We start from the raw sequence: 11,591 nt of genomic DNA on the forward strand, positions 1-11,591 counted from the left end.
CCAGTAAAAGAATACTGTTCACTATTTATAGGCACAGGACACAGCCTGTGAGCAATTACAATCATACCCCTCATAAAAGTTTACAATCAACGACCCAAACTCTTATGGACTAAAATGTCATTCTATCTTTAAGTCGGTTTGTAATTCCGAAGCTTCTTGAACGGCACCCTTCGGCATCACATACGGACAGCTTCAACCGAAGCTGTTTCTTCCTGCAGGACCTTCGGCGACGAAGCATGGTCCCAACAGTAGGTCTCCGGTTCCCATTAAGCAAATTTTTGGTTGAAGTTCTGAAGACATTTAAGATCTTTCTTCATCAAATTACTCCCGAAGCTATAATCAGAATGGGTATTTTTGTTTGGGCCGTGAGAAGCCAAGGGCTAGAACCAAGCGCAAAGTGCTTCTGTAACATGCACGAACTACTGTACGAGACAAAGGCCACTGGCAAAGAGCAATATCACAACAACTTCGGTTGTAACGGCTTCGTTCCTCGTTCTGATGTAAATTACCCAGTTCCAACATTTCGAAAAAGGTGGCCCGGGGCCTAGATGGAGGAATGGTTTTATGTTAAAAATAATCTGATTGAAAGGGAGGATATAAAGGGGATTATCCAACGTCCTATCTGGTCTCGCTTCGGCCTCCGAAGGCCGGCTACTGCACTTGGGAATGATACCGAAGCATTGCTAGAAGGCTTTCAACAATGTTTGCGTCTTCATCGGCATTTCAGGAGCACATAGCCTACATGGTATGGCCTCTTGTGAATGAGTGGGAGATGCCGAAGGAAGCTGCTGCCGGGTCTAGCCATGGTGGCCTAGTTTACTTGAAATATACCTTTAGATATAGAGACCGGTTTGACGAGCCAAATGATGAGTGGTTGAGCAGTATAGAGGAAACCAGTGACGAATTGCTCGGGGCATACACAAGGGTCGAAGATGATTGTCACACCCAGTTTTGAAAGATAAACCGAATGTGAACCATGTACGTGTCAGGATCAGAAATTCACATACACATCGATTACATAAATGACTCATCATAGCACAATGCTTCGAATAACAATAAAGAGTAATTAATAATATTAAAGACTAGAGTCATTTACATAATATAAATCAAAGTGCACATAATAGAAACGTAGCCAACGTAAATAAACCCACCACATGCAGCTGACTGGGGGAGGTCGCTAGCCTAATCCTCGAACTCGTCGAAGTCCTGGAACTCTTGGAGATCCGCCTCGACGCGTTCTTCTTTACCTGAGCATAGATTGCACCAAAGGCAACCTGGTGTTTTGTGAAAGCAAGGGTGAGTACACATCAACATACTCAGCAAATGTTCCGTTTGGCTAAGGTGGACTAGCTTTATGTGGAGTTAAGCTCAAGCAGTTGCTTTTAGTTGGTCAGGTATTTATTATTAGTGGAAGCCAAGTTTTAGTAATAGCCAACCCGTGAACCATTTCCTCATCGACGAAAAACATTATCCTAGGTGGCCCTCCGGTAAAGCCAACTATACCCCCAAGTTCATCTAATTAATCAGCTAAGGGCGTCTCATTCCACCCTCATGGCTGCATTGTTATTCTGGGTGGTCACTCCACGAACAGGTCCTTACGGAGAGGTACTTAGGAAAATGGCCTGAGTCCCCTAAAATATCACAAGATCATCAGCATAATCAAGATATCATCGTATCATAAGTGTTCACATCATGTTTATTGATTAAAGTAGAGCAATATCATGAAGCTAACCATAATAACCCAAAAGGTAATCAAGGACAAGGTAAATAGAAAGTTAGTCAATCCTTATGTTTCAATTAAGTAATGCGGGACGATGAATTATAAGTAGATAGAACATAATGGGTCAGAGGACACTTGCCTTCACCAAACAGATGCTCAGGGTCTTCGACTTTGTAGAACTCGAAGAGCAAGATCGCTTGGTTGCCAACGCTTGATCTTCGATCCCTCGAAGCTCAGAAACGGATCACAATCTATTCACGACGCACAAAGAATACAAACAGACACAAATAAACAAATATATATATATATATATATATATATATATATATATATATATATATATATATATATATATATATATATATATATATATGCATAAGAACGTTACACCATTCAAATAAAAACATAATAAAATATGCAAAACGAAATAGAGCGTGTTACTACGGTCACGCGAGGCGGTCGAGAAGTTATCGCGTCTACACTAAACGAGTATTAATCATAATATTTAGTTTGACCTGATTATATTAATCGATATTTATTTAAAATGAAACTAGAGCTATCACACAGTTTTAATTAGCTGACCACACTAACAATTCTTAGTTAAATAAGTAATTTAAATAACATCAACGACTCTAAGCGGGATGAATTAGCAGAGCGAATTAGCGGAGCGAGACGAAATACATAACGCGTGAAACAGCACGCCCGCACGCGACCTAGCGCGCGCGACACGCGCGGCACGCGCAGACAACGTGACGACGGCGAACCCAACATGACAGCGTGCAAACGACATGCAGACACGCACGACATAGCACGCTGACGACACACGAAACAGCGCGCGCGACCAGCGCGAACGAGCACGCCACCACGTGTGGAACAACACGCGCGACAGGTGAGAAAACTAAATAGGTGACACATTTATACTAAACAAATGTTAAATAAATAGAAAATAGTTAAGTTAATATTTATCATGTCAATATTTATTATAAAAGCTCAAGTGGAGCACTACCCATTTAATCTAATTGGAATATTAATCTAATAAATATTAGTCGAGCCAACCTTAAGTTAATTATCTAAAATATGAGATCTTACGAATTAATATTACCAACACGATTGTTTATAAGCGAGAACAATGTATTATCATGCGCAAACACCACATGACACACGTGATCGACACGCGAGATACGCGCTAACGACGCGCGGCAAGGCAAGTGACACGTGTAAATGGAACACGCGACGCACGGACACGACGTGTGACGACACGCGACACTGCACGACATAGCGCGCGAACGGCACGCGAAACAACGCGCACGACAGCGCGTGAATCAGCGCGACTACGCGCACGACAGCGCGCGAGTCAGCACGACTACGCGCACGACATGCGCGAAACGATGCGTGAACGACACGCGACAACTTGACACCGAACGATACAACATAAGGGAATTATTAAGTTACGTCGTGCTTATACTAAACAAACATTAATTAAAACATTTGAGTAGATATAATCCTATTAACAGATATAAATAAAGTGTGGCTAAAATTATAAATTAGTTTAAGTAAACTACTACTTTAATGACTCGGATAAATAAGTAAATAATCAACTAATTAATTAAAACATGCCTCACGACGAAATAATGTTACTAACATGTTGGTGACGAGGTTACGAAGTTAAAGCGACCGAAACGAAATAGAAACGGGTTTATGGCGCATTATATATGGAATAGCTAACAATTCATGGCTAGTAAACATTTTTATTAAAGCACGCGAATCGCGACTCGCGTGAACGACGACACGTGAACAGCACGCACGAACGTCGTGTGGACACACGTGACACGCGAGGAAAGGGTGGTGACAGCGTACGCGAACAATACAAGTGGGTAGCGTGCGGGCAACACGCGACATGCGAATATCACTAGATTATAATTAGATATGCGAAACTATATTTCTAAGTTGATTTTTAGTTAATATAAATTATTTGCGTAAAACATTTTAGATAAATTGAATTATCAATTAGTAAACGATTAACAAGAACTCATTACTAATTATGAACGATTATAGCGAAATGATTAACTAATGTGTGCGGATCGCGTGCGCGACATAGCGCGAATGGACGGTGACGACGCGCACAGACCGCGCACGCGAAAGGCAACAACGACACGTGCGAACGGCGCGAACGCGCATACATGAGGGGGGTAGACGAGGTAGACGGGGGTATCAAGTTTAATTAATATTCGAGGGAGCTTTGGTTGATGGAGAAGTTTGGTGGTTTGTTGAAGTAAGAAGTTGTCTTGGATGCATCTTCCTCTGATGAAGGCGCTTAGGAGCTATTAGAATGTCTAGCTTCTTTGTGAGATGGTTGGCTAAGATCTTGGCAACAAGCTTCACAAAATTGTAGATCAAGCTAATTAGTCATAAATATTTAACTTGATTATCATCTTCCCTTTTTAGAATGAGAGCGAGGAAGGCTGAATTAAGCACCGAAAGATTACGAACATCGTCACACTGGAAAGCCACTAGGGTTGCTAAAACATCTGATTTAATAATAGACCAACAACATTTATAGAAGTGCCTCGTGAAGCCATCCAGTCCGGGGATTTTTATGAGGACATGTCCTTTATATCATTTCGTTGACTTTCTCTTTGGTACATGTGGGCCCTGGTGCCATGCCCTCCTATCACGTGCGCGTAGGAGCACTCCAATACTCGCCTGACATGGAGGCAAGACATGCACTGTTACCCCACGCCAGCCATGGTAAGGCACATCGCCACCACACACCGCCTTGGATGATGCCACGATGCGCTGAGGGGTGACAGAGAGTCTCTAACAACGGGTTGAGGCATCGCCACGTACGGCCCTCAGTATCCCCTGACTCTGTCCCGTGGGTGCCGCCTAAACGCTAGAGTCCCTAGAGTGACCCGCATACCAGGTAGATGGAGCGATCCGCCATATTGGGCGTACGACTACTCGCGTACCAGAAGACGACGTCATGAGAACTTCGTAAGCAGGACCGCCATAGACAATGCGACGCTCCTTGCTTCAGACAACAAATCCCCTTGTAAGAGCCTCCCCTTGAACTATAAAAGGGGATGACCAAACAGCCAAAGAGAGGGGAGCATTCGACCTGAGTTATCCACTTCCTCTCATTCTCACACTTGCACCCATTGTAACATGTTCCTTATAGCAATACTACGATCAGCACTACACTAGACTAGGGTGCAAGCCTGAACCAATATGTACCCCTGCTTTGGTCTCTTGACTCACCACTCTTGACTCATCATTTGGAGTAAGTCCACGCTAGCCTCCCCCGCCGAACACAAATTCTATTATGTCCCCGGTTTTCGAAACCACGACAGTTGACACGACAGGTAGGGGGACTGTTAGCATGCCAAAGCGATGCTTTCACTTCGATGGCTTAGTCATCTACTTTCTTCGATGGCGAGATCTTCGCACCTCGAAGCCGATGAAAGGGAAATAGACTTAACCATTTTCTCTAATTGATTTTGGTGCTTGATGACCATCACAACCTTATGGACTAAATAGCTTGCCTAGTCTTTGATTCACAGGTTCATATTCTTAGTTAGAAATAGCTCAAAACCAACCAATAAAGAGTAAAAGTTGGAATAGAAGAACTTTACCTAGTTTTACACTTTGGATGAGTTGTATACACCCCTAGTGTAACAACCCAAAAGTCTTATTTTGGAATTTAGTAATATTCTCCCAAGTTTTTGAATTAGAGTACCTCTTAATAAGATATTTGTTACTGTTGGGGCTTTCCTCTTCCGAAGGTCCTCAAAAACGTGACTAATATGTTTTTAGTGTAACATAAACTGTTACAGGAAGCTTTGGCTTTAAGACGAAGGTATATGTGATATGGAGATACAACCCGAAGGTAGGATGAACGAACGTCGAAGCTGTGGATGAAGGAGCTTTGGCTTAGTATGATGATGAAGGTGGAAGATGAAACCGACCTAAAAGGGAAAAGACTACTCAGCCCTTGATAGCTCGCCTTATGATTAGCAGTAAATGTCAAGGACATGAATGTAATTTTGTCCGGGCTGCGTCCCATGCCTATAAATAGATGAACAGTAACACTGTACTGTTCACGCTGAACTGTATTCGCTCTTGTGTCGCCCTCGCATTTTCACCTTCTGGCAAGTCGAAGGTATCAATGTAATATAAATATTGTGAATATCTATCCATGTTTATAAAATGAGAATATAAGTAATTTGTTGATATATCATCATTATTTATGTTCTCTTGTATTTTATTTACCTTCATTTATATTTGTTTACTGAGATGATGAAGGTATGTCCTTCATCACCTTCGTCTGAAGATCATTATACCCAAAAAAGAGATAATATATCGAAGGACGAAGGTTTTTAATCATTAACAATTGTGTTGCTTTGTTCTCCGGTGAACTCATTCGACCACCTTCGGCAAGCATCGACTTCCGCAATGCCGCCGAAGAAGACAACGGTGCCAGGGGCTGCCCTGCAGCCACTGGACACTAATCAGGAGACGCTGCGAGAAGCTAGGAGCCAGAAGAGGAAGGCTACTAGCCCAACACCTCAGAAGGAGGAACTGGATCAAGAGATCAGGGATCTGGAGGCTATCCATCAACAAGTGCAAAGGAAGAGGGAAAAGATGCTTTGGCTCGCCGACCTTCAAAAGAAGATCGATGAAGCTGCTGAAGGAATGCGCCATCTCACTTAGGATGACCAAGACCGAAGGCCTCAACACAGGGAGCTTCGCCAAGAAAGTCCACTCAATGATGATGAATGGTACGATGACTTTCATCAGGGCAATTTTGCTTTTGACGATGCTTCTCCCTTGGCAGCAGAATTGCAGGCTCCCCGTGGCCACCATCATACAAGCCACCTCAGCTCCCTATGTATGACGGGCACTCAGACCCCAGGCAATTCCGGATGAGCTACAAAGCAACCATATCCTCATATGAGGGCAATACTGCAGTCATCGCGAAGTCCTTCGTCATGGCAGCCAAAAGCGTAGCTCAAACTTGGTACTCCTCTCTTCGGCCAGGAACAATTATGTCGTGGTAGATGAAAGTAAAATGTGCCCTTGGGCCATTTCTAAGGATTTTGGTGATTAAGTATCCAACACAAATGCCTTAAGTATTAAATTGTGCAAAATGGTGGATGAAGTGAAAATCAACACAAATGTATGATTCTAGACTTAGTACATTGGTTTTTGTGTACTAACATATTTATCTAAGTGCTAGAATCAGAGAAAACACAAAAGGAAAAAGACTTGGCTGGAGCAGCCAAGACTCTGCGCAGTCTGGGTGCACCGGACTGTCCGGTGCACCACCGGACAGTGTCCGGTGCGCCAGGCTGGCGTGTGGTCAACTGGCCGCTCTCGGGAATTCGTCGGCGGCGTACTGCTAAAATTCACCGGACTGTCCGGTGGTGCACCGGACTGTCCAGTGAGCCAACGGTCAGCCGCGCAATCCGCGCGTGACGCATGGCCGAGCCAACGGTCTGAATTGGGCACCAGACAATGTCCGGTGTGCCAACGGCTCCAAGTCTTCAACGGTTGGCTGTGCCAATTTAGGAAGGCTATCTGCACCGGACTGTCCGGTGCACCACCCGACAGAAGGCAAGAATTGTCTTCCTGGATTGCTCTCAACGGCTCATAGCTGCCTTGGGGCTATAAAAGGGACCCCTAGGCGCATGGAGGAGTCAACCAAGCATACTCTGAACATTCTAAGACTCCCGCACTCTATCCTCGCACACTCGATTGACATTCTTAGTGATTTGAGCTCTGTTCTAGTGGTGAACTTGTTGTGTTTCATTTGAGCTCAAGTCATGGCTTGTGTGTTGCGTATTGCTAGGATTTGTGTGTGTTGCTTCCCTCCCTTACTCTAGTGCTTTCACTTTGATATTTGTTGTAAGGGGGAGAGACTCCAACTTGTGGAGATTCCTCGCAAATGGGAAAAGTGATAAGAAAAAGGAACACCATGGTATTCAAGTTGATCATTGGATCACTTGAGAGGGGTTGAGTGCAACCCTTGTCCATTGGGACGCCACAACGTGGAGTAGGCAAGTTTTGTACTTGGCCGAACCACGGGATAAACCACTGTGTCTACTGTGTTGTTTCTCTCTGTGGTTTCTGTGTTTCACAAGCACTCCTCTCCAGCTACTTGATCCTATTGCACTAACACTTAACCAAGTTTTTGTGGCAATAAGTTTAATTTTTACAGGATCACCTATTCACCCCCCTCTAGGAGCTCTCAATTGGTATTAGAGCCGTTCTCTTCACGAAGGGACTAATCGCCCGAAGTGATGGATCCTAAGGGAAAGGGGATGGTGATCAACGACAAGGAGAAGGAGTCCTTCCTCAATGAGCCAAAAGATGACAAGCCCACTGACTCGGGCTCAAGTCATAAGAAAAAGGATGGGAAGAAGAAGAGGCGCATCAAGAAGATAGTCTACTACGACAGCGACGAGTCCTCTTCTTCCCAAAGAGACGACGACGAGAAAAAGAAAACAGTCAACTCAAACTTCTCTTTTGATTATTCTCGTATTCCGCAAAATTCCAATGCTCATTTGCTTTCCATTCCTCTTAGTAAACCTCCACACTTGGATGGAGAGGACTACGGATTTTGGAGTCACAAAATGCGTAGCCACTTGTTCTCTCTTCATCCAAGTATATGGGAGATAGTCGAAAATGGAATGCAATTTGATAGTACAAATAATCCCATGTTTATCAATGAACAAATTCACAAAAATGCACAAGCTACCACTGTTCTTTTAGCATCCTTGTGCAAGGAAGAGTATCATAAGGTGAGCGGCTTGGATAATGCCAAGCAAATTTGGGACACCCTTAAGATCTCACATGAGGGGAACGACGCCACCATGATCACCAAGATGGAGTTGGTGGAAGGCGAACTAGGAAAGTTCGCAATGATCAGGGGGGAGGAGCCAACTCAAACATACAACAGGCTCAAGACCCTGGTCAACAAAATAAGGAGCTGTTGGAGACTTGTTCTCAAATGCTAAGAGTTAAGAACAAGGCAACATAAAATGTGTTAAATATAAAGGTCCTTCGTCCTTCAAGACATTATGTCCCTTCGGATATAATGTGTTTCGGACGAAGGTCATGAAGGAAAAATCCTTCGTAAGCATCATAGATAATAAGGAGGAATTCATATGCAAAATATGAAGAATAATATAGATATCATTACCCATTTATTTTTATTTGCGTTATCATATCCAGAATAACAAGTTATAAATGTACCTTCGGTTTGACGAAAGTAAAGGTACAAGGCGTGATGCAAAAAGCGAATACCAAGTCAGCGTGAACAGTACGGGAGCACTGTTCATCTATTTATAGTCACGGGACGCAGCCCATGTAAAATTACACCCATGCCCTTTACATTTGCTAATGACTCTATAATAACCCATCGAGGTCTGAATAGCCTTTTTATCTTTAAGTCGGTTCCCCTTTTCTGCTGCCATGCCGAAGCTTTTCTGCGCATAGCTTCGTGATCATCTTATCCTTCGTCATAATCGCCTTCCGTCTTACTCAAGCTTCGTCCTGACCATACTTTTGTATACTCATAACCCGATTCCGAAGATACCTGTTCACATATTTCACTAGGAAAACATTGTCAAATCATGTTTTTGAGGACCTTCGGAAGTCGAAGGCTCCCAACAGTAGCCCCTCGCAATATTAATTTGTTGGAATAATAAATTCATATTGCGGCATGGACAAAGGCTTAAAGCCGAAGGTCCGAAAAAACACCTTCCCTTTGCTAGAATAGCAACAGTCATTGACAAGCGAGACCCTCCAGTTTTCAACGCACTAGGTGTATAAATAAGAGCTCACCACGAGTTTATTTGGCATGCTTTCTTGCCATCTGCTCTTGCTCACTCAACTTTTAGCATGTGCGCAACAACACTTGCTTGGCTTTTTAAATTTTTAAGCTTCGGTTTCGAGAGCACTTTCTCAGCGTTTACGAGGATGTCTGAAGATAAAAAAGCTGTTGCTGAATCGAAGCTGAGCCTTTCTGAGGAGATGCATCTCGGGTTTCTTCAATCAATATCAAAGACCAATACAAAGAAGATCACTAGAGAGATTTTGGAGGGTTTATCTGAAGACACTAGTGACAGTGACAACTATGATGTAGAAAGTGGGGGAGAAGACTCCGAAGATCGACCCTGGCGACCAAGCCATTCAGTTTTTGGAAAATCAACTATTAAACAGAGTCATCTTGATAATATGAGGGGAAGATATTTTCGGGACATGTCTATTGTACGGGCTGATGACGGAGAGAGGACCGTGCCTACTCCCAAAGAGAATGAAGTCGTAATCTTCGGAAGCTTCTTAAAGGCTGGATTGCGGTTTCCCTTGAGCAGTTTTGTCGTGAAAGTACTGAAGATATTTTAAATCTACCTTCATCAACTTACTCCCGAAGCAATCATAAGAATGGGTATCTTTGTCTGGGCCGTGAGGAGCCAAGGTTTAGAACCAAATGCAAAAAGTTTCTGCAACATACATGAGCTATTGCATGAGACAAAACCATGGGGTAAAGAGCAGTATCACAACAACTTTGACTGCTACAGCTTCGGTGCCCGGTCTGGGTCAAGCTGTCATGTGCCAACCTTTCGAAAGAGGTGGCCCGGCGACTGGATGACGGAATGGTTTTATGTGAAGAATGACTTAAAAACACGGGAAGATATTAAAGATATCATTATGCGCCCTATCTGGCAACGCTTCGGCCTTCGGAGGCCGAAGGTGGAAATGAATGAAGCACCCGAAGAATGCCAGAGAGCCTTTCGGCGTGGTTTGCTCTTTTATTGGGACAAGGGATTTGGTCCAAGAACACATTGCCTTCGGAATATGGCCACTTGTAGAAAAGTGGGAAATGCCGAAGGAGACTGTTAGAGAAACTGACGAATGTGGATTAGTTAGGCTAAAATACACATTCCAATATGGAGATAAATTCGTCGAGCCAGATGATGACTGGTTAAAAAGTATTGAGGCCATAAGTGATGAATTGCTTGGATTATACTCGAGGGCCGAAGATACTGCATTATCAGCGACCTTCGGAGGCCGAAAGAAAAAGAGACTCAACCGAGTATTTGATGCAATTGGGTTTGTCTACCCCGACTACCGTTATCCAACGCGGGGTCAAAAAAGAAAGAATACATCTTCTGCGAAGGAAGTTGCTTCAGCCGCACCTAGCGAGCCGACGCCGAAAAGGAAAAGGGTAAAGGTTCTCACTCACCGGCCACGTTATATTGAACCGGCCTTAGTGCCTGAGTTTGTCGGTGAGGCCTCTTCGGCCACCGAAGCTAAAGAACCAACTCCTCTGCCGAATGTTGAAGGGCCGGCCGAAGTGCTGGCGACGGAAAAAATAGAAGAACCGAGGGCTGAAGAACCAAAGACATTGGAAGTTCTAAGTCCTTCAGCAAAAATTGAGGCAGCAACAAGCCAAAAGGGTCCAGCAGTGACCCCCAAAAGAAAAAGGATGGTTAATGTGCTGGATGTTTTGGAGACAATAAAGTCTTCAAGCACAACTCCGAAGAAAATTGTTGAATCTTCTGAAGTGCATATTGGAGCACATGATGCCGAATTTCAAAACATCAATCTGTGACTGAAGCTGGGCCTTCAGAGCCCACCAAGGTGAAATCCTTGGAAGCCGAAGAAACAGAAACAACATAACAAATTACGGCTGAAGAAACTGGTACTGCCGCCCCCGAAGCGTCTTTCGAAGGCTTCGATTATATTTTACGTCATGCTTCGGGGAAAAAATTGACTGAAAAAGAAAAGCAAGAGGCCCGGTTTTACGCTCAAAAGCTAAAGTATCCAAAGGGGGCGTTGATATTCAACGGCAGTGGAGAAGAAGACT

This window comes from Zea mays, chromosome 4, assembly GCF_902167145.1.
Source record: "Zea mays cultivar B73 chromosome 4, Zm-B73-REFERENCE-NAM-5.0, whole genome shotgun sequence".
In the NCBI taxonomy this organism is placed as follows: domain Eukaryota; kingdom Viridiplantae; phylum Streptophyta; class Magnoliopsida; order Poales; family Poaceae; genus Zea; species Zea mays.